The sequence below is a fragment of the Elephas maximus genome, chromosome 19 (assembly GCF_024166365.1).
Source record: "Elephas maximus indicus isolate mEleMax1 chromosome 19, mEleMax1 primary haplotype, whole genome shotgun sequence".
In the NCBI taxonomy this organism is placed as follows: domain Eukaryota; kingdom Metazoa; phylum Chordata; class Mammalia; order Proboscidea; family Elephantidae; genus Elephas; species Elephas maximus.
In genome coordinates, this window is record NC_064837.1 from 58,266,011 (window position 1) to 58,272,565 (window position 6,555).

Here is a 6,555-nt window from a genome sequence, read left to right on the forward strand (position 1 = left end):
ACCTCTTACTGATAACTACTGATGGGCCAGAAGGCATTAAGCAAGGGAGGCAGCAGCCATCAGTTAAACAGGAGGCAGCAGCCATCAGTTAAACCATTAAATTGAAAACAAAAATGTCAGCTGTGGTAGAACCTAGGAACGTGCTGACCAGTAATGAGTATCAAAGTATCCATGAGAGGAGAGTAGCTATTGGTGATACAGACCTTCCATAGACCCCAGTCCAAGTCACCTAAGCAAGCAACCTCAGTGGGGCACCATCTTGGATGGAATGAGATCATCAAATTCACCTGACATTTTGTCATATTCCTGTAGATCACAATGAGACTCATTAAGTTAATCTCATTAATTGCCCCGTCTAAGCGAGGCAGAGAGCTATTCCTTCACCCAGTAAGTGTGTGTTCACTCCGCACAGAGCTATGCTTCCTTCCTTGGAGTCTGAGCACCCTAGGTCAAACCATTCCTTCACACCTGTGTGAACCATATGGGACATTAAGGACCTACGGAGGTAGAGTCCAAAGGAAATTGAGCCTACCGCCTCTGGGCACACTGGGCCTCTCTAGTCTCAGGCCTTTAGATCTGGTTTCCATGGTAACCTATAATCTGTCACAAGTCAATAGTTCCCCAAATTCCCCTATTGATAAATACCTAATGTTTATTGAGAGTTTCTTAAGAGCCAGGCATGTCAGTAAGAGCAGTCATAAATTGTCTTATATGATTCTTCCAATAACACCATCACCCCATTTTACACAGGAGGACCTGAGACTCAGAGAGTGAAGTCACTTGGCCAAGGCTGACACAGGTGACAGGTGATGAAACTGAGGCTGGGGAGGAGTGACTCTGGCAACCTCATGGTCAGAGGGAAAAAGGCATCCTTCTATTTTTAATTGGTTGGTAGCAGCTAGGAGCCCTGGTGGCACAGTGGTTAAGAGTTTGGCTGCTAATCAAAAGGTTGGCAGTTCAAATCCACCAGCCTCTCCATGGAAACTGTATGGGGCAATTCTACTCTGTCCTTCAGGATTGCTATGAGTCAGAAGCAACTTGACTGCAATGGGTTTAGTTTTTTTTTTTTGGTGGCAGCGAAGAGGTGTTGACTAGGGAAATGTGATGGGGGAGGGCGTGAGCTTGTTGGGTGAGTTTACAAGGCCTAAGGAGTCCCTGGGTGGCTCAAATGGTTAAGTGCTCAACTACTCACCAATAAGTTGGTGGTTCAAATTCAATAAGAGGTGCCTTGGAAGAAAGGCTTGGCAATCTGTTTCCAAAAGATCACAGCCTTGAAAACCCTATGGAGAAGTTCTACTCAGCACACATGTAGGAACTGAGTCAATGGCAACGCACAACAACAAGGCCCACTGAGATCCACTGCCCAGGGAAAGCATTTGAAGCCCATAGCTCTTTGTAGATCCAAGGTCCTAAAATTCTGGATTAAACTCCCTGTCCCTAACCAAATTCTAAGCACCCCTTCCCAGAAGCCGCCCTGTCTTTTCCAGCCATTTCTGATTTCTCCTTACCTTGATCTCTTACTAGACATAGTGAGTGGCTTTCAAACATTGTTGAGTCACAGATCCCTTTGTTCAAAGGAAATCATACCCAGAAATATACACAAATAAAATCAATAAAGGCAGAGCAGCTCAGATCAAAGTTAGGGTCGAGGAGAAGCCTGTCTGGAACCTTCTCTACTTGGGCCTCTCCCTTTACACAGCCTCCCTTCTCCCCTCTTTGCCCCCCACCTGCTTCTGAGGGGCCCAGGACAGGGTAGCCTTTCTTTCCACTGTGCATGGGGTTGCCCAGAATGGGGCCAACTCCACAGCAGCCAATAACAATTGGTGGTTGGGCTTCTGGGCTGAGGGAAAGGATTCTTTTTTGACCACCATTCATTCCTGGTGAAACCTGCGCCTCTCGCTCTCCTCTTCACCCCAATAGTGGTGAGCATCCCCATGAGACGTTTTCGGCAGCTATGACAGGACTAAGAGTATGTGGTCCAGTTCAGGGGAGAGACTTGGCTGCACATATTTCCCACAATAAATCAACAGCCGGTGGTTTGTCCCGTGGAGGGAGTTCCTGCCCAATCATCTCCAGCCTCACTAACCCTCACTGGTGATTATTTATGATTTCTTTACAATTGTGGGCAACCAACCCACTCACAGACAGCTGGAGGAAAGTGAGCCCAAAGGAGCTGGTTAAGGAGGGAAGAGAGAGGAAGAAGGTTTTTATTTTTTTTAATTTATTTTGTTGTTGTTGTTCAGAATATACACAGCAAAACAGACACTGATTCAACAGTTTCTACTTGTACCATTTAGCGAGATCGATTACATTTTTCAAACTGTGCAACCATTCTCACCCTCCTTTTCTGAGTTGTTCCGCCCCTGGAAGGGGAATTCCGAAGCTCACTTACGCATGACAGGAACCCTAGTTCAGACCTATAACCACAGGGACAAAGCCATCTTTTGCTCCAGGTCCATTCTGTTGCCTTCCTGCTCTGCTCAGACAGCCTGGAGCCCCTGGGTGGTGCAAATAGTTAATGTGCTTGGTTGCTCACCAAAAGGTTGGGCGTTCGAGTCCACCCAGAAGCACCTTGGAAGAAAGGCCTGGCAATCTACTTCTGAAAAACCAGCCATTGAAAATCCTCTGGGTCACAGCAGTTGATATAGTGTGTGAGAGAGCGAGGAGGGAGGATGTTTGAGAGAGAAACTGTTCCTTCAGTCGTTTCCAAGGCTGCTTTAACCTGACATGATAGTAACATTTGAGGTATGGTAAAGTAGGATGAGAATCAAAAGAGTGAGGTGGGAAACTTTGGAAGATTTATTATGCTCATAGTTCCTGGTGTTCACAGCCCTTCTGGCAGGGCCACACGGGGAGAACGCAGAGGGGGGTCTCAAGGCAGAGATGGGGTGGGACTGTGGGAAAGCACCTTCATTGAGGTTTTCAGGAAAGCGTGACAGGGAGAGGCCAAAACACACGAGGAGTTTATTGGTTAGCTTTACTTGAAAAGGGTCCCTGGGTGGTGCAATGGTTAATGCTCTCGGTTGCTAACTGAAAGGTTGGAGGTTTGAATCCACCCAGAGATACCTCGAAAGAAAGACCTGGCCATTTACTTCTGAAAATTCAGCCATTGAAAACCCTATGGAGCGGGTTGTCGCTGTGAGTCAGGGTCAAGTTAACAGCAACTGGTTAAATTTGAGACTCGTGCCTTGGGGCTTGGGACTTTTACCAAAGAGGAAACTGAGGGAGCTTCCTATCTAGATACAGCAGACATGGGTGGAGAAGGGTTACCTGGTGTGGATGTTAAAACATCATATTAGAAAATAGGGCTAATGCAGCGGCAATGAGCTGAAACACCTTTCCAGCAGGAAGAGACAGACAATAAACAACAGACAAAAGCAAATGAATAATTTTATACTGCTGATTCTCATTACGGAGCCCTGATGGTACAGTGTTTAAGAGCTCGGCTGCTAACCAAAAGGCTGGCAGTTCGAATCCACCAGCCCCTCCTTGGAAACCCTGTGGGGCAGTTCTACTCTGTCCTATAGGGTTGCTTTGATTGGGATTCAACTTGGCAGCAACTTTTTTTTTTTTTTGATTCTCATTACTCGTGGTAGTTATTGTTTCTAGTTCCCGCGAATACTGAGTTACCGAATACTGAGCAAGCCTTGATTGCCAGCAGCTGGCCACTCCATCTGCACCAGGCAACTCAAGCTTTTGCAGCCCTGCCCATGCGCATGGCCCTGAAAGCCCTCGAAAGTGTCTCGAGTGTCGATTTTGGGGTTACCAACACAGTTTCGAAAGTAGGCGAATTCCCAGGTATGGAATGCTGGTGTGAGGCAGAAGACTCTAGTCTGTTAGAACGTGCTCAGTGCTCTGGAAAAGAGAAGTGGAGCGGAATGGAGCAGCGGGGATGCCCTGGCGGTGGCGCCTTCGTCTGGGTTACCATATTAAATCAAACCAAAAAACAAAACCCAAACCCATTGCCATCAAATTGATTCGGACTCGTAGTGACCCTGTAGGACACAGTAGAACTGCCCCAGAGCGTTTCCAAGGAGCACCTAGTGAATTCAAACTGCTGAACTTTTTGGTTAGCAGAAGTAGCACTTAACCATTATGCCACCAGGGTTTCCATATATTAAAATCAGGGGGTTAATAATAAGAGTTCCATATTAAATAAGGTCGGGGGCAGTGGTGGTTCAGCGGTAGAATTCTTGCCTTCCATGGCGAAGACCCAAGTTCCACACCTGATCAATACACCTCATTGGCGGCCACCAGTGGAGACTTGCGTGTTGCTACGATACTGAAGAGGTGTCAGTGGAGCTTCCAGACTAAGACAGACTAGGAGGAAAGGCCTGGCAATCTGCTCTAAAAACCAAACCAATGAAAACTTTATGGATCACAGCGATCCAACCTGCAACCAATCATAGGGATGGTAGAGGACCAGATGGTGTTTTGCCCCATTGGGCATGGGGTCACCATGAGTCGAGGACCAACCTGACAGCTGCTAACAACAACAGCATTAAATAAAGTAAGCGCCATGGAGAAGGTGTCATCCAAATAAAACTGGACAGATGCAAGGGAGTTGACCATGTGGCTATCCAAGGGAAGAAGGTTCCAGGCAGAGGGAACAGCCAGGGCAAAGGCTCAGGACTGCTTCTTCCTGAGAGAATGTAAGTTCCTGGAGGGCAGGGACTTTGTTTTATTCACTGATTTAACCCTTGAGCCTAGTACTCTGTTTGGCACAGGATGAGTACCCAACGTGTCTGCTGAAGAAATGAACCTTTAGTCTCCTGGTGGTAAAGCCAAGAGTGACCAGTGTGGAAGGGGTGTGTTTTACAATTCTGGGAGTGGTCCCCAACTCCGTCCTCTGGTGGAAAACTGCCCTGAGCTCAGAAATCATTTTCCTACAGCTCACATTCCACATTTCATTCTCTTTCATCCCTTTTTCGTCTTTCCTCTGGCCTACCCCAGCCAGCCCCTCTACGCGTGATTCCGCCTTATCATACCGCCCCCCTTTGTGTTGGAGCCAAACTAAACACATTTAGGAGCTGTTGTGTTTTTTCATATTTCCTAATGAGTCAGTCTCTCCAGCTTTTCAATCAGTTCTCCCTCATGAATGGTTGGCAGGGACTAGGGCTCTTGTTCTCGCTCTGAGACATACCTTCAGCCCCCAGGAGCAGGCTGGGGCCAGAAGGGCTCCCACCCACCCTTCCCGGGGGGGTTAGGCCCCCTGAGGAGCCTGGCTGGGGGTGGCCTGCTGGGTTAGAAAGCTTTCCACCCTCAGCAGCGACCAGTGTTTGCATCTAAGACGTCCCACCAGGGGTTGCGTGGCTTCTCTGAAGGGGCTCCTGCCGACTTAGAAAGAGGATAAAATCAGTCTCACATGAAGTTTAAGGATGGATGCCCAGCCCAGTGCGGGCAAGAAAAACTCAGTCACCCAAACATTTGTTGAGTACCTACTACATGCCAGGCAAATGCCTAAGTGCAGGAGATCCGAAGACGCAGAAGACAAATATGTGAACAAATTATTGTGATTACAACATTAAAGGTGCTTTGAAGAATCGATCCCTCCTGATGACGTGTCTAAAGTAGGTGAGTTGAAATCTCGGACAATATTCTGTTGTGATCCATAGGATTTTTTGTTAGCGAATTTTCATCAGTAAATCACCAGGTCTTTCCTCCCACTCCGTCTTAGTCTGGAAGCTCTGCTGAAACCTGTCCACCATGGGTGAGCCTGCTGGTAGTTGAAATACTGGTGGCATAGCTTCCAGCAACACAGCAACACACAACATACGAGAGAATGACAGGCAGTGGTGGTACATGTGGCTGGTGGCTACCATACTGGGCAGCATGACTTAGGTCCTCAAATTGTGCTCCCTGGGCTGACTCAATCTCATGGAGGTGCTCTGATTGGCTCCTTTTTTTTTTTTTTTTAATTGTGTTTTAGGTGAAAATTTACACAGCAAGTTGAGGTTCCCATTTAGCATTATTGGCTCTTATTAGCTCACAGGTCCATGCCTGGACTAACCATGTTCACAGGGATTGGGAACTCTGCCCAAGTCTGGGTCACATATCTAACCCCAGGAGCAAAGTTCACCTCGTCTGAACCTGATGAAATAGATCCCTAGTGGAAAGAAGATTTCTGCTATCAGAAGAGGGAAAGCCCTCCCACGGTCCACTCCCACCGTGTTGTACACTGGCTGAAGGGGAGGTGAGATGGAAACGGAAGAATGTGCAGTGCCCTGAAAAACATTTATTGAGACCCTTTGCACCAGGCACCATGTTAGACTCAGAGGCCTTGGAACCAAGCAGACTTGGGTTCAACTTCCAACTGTAGCACTTCTTGGGACCCTCTGGGTGACCTGGATGACTTCCTGGTCCCTTGGCCTCAGAGTGCTGCTTGCAAATTAAATGGGATGAGTGTGTAGGGTGACTAGGGCAAGACCCAGCACGTGGTAGAAGCTCAAAACCCATGGCTATAATTATGCAGGGTCAAGATGCTTTTCACATACCTACTTTTCACAGATGGAGAAACGGAAGCCCAGAGACGGTGGGTGACGATCCTAAGGTCAC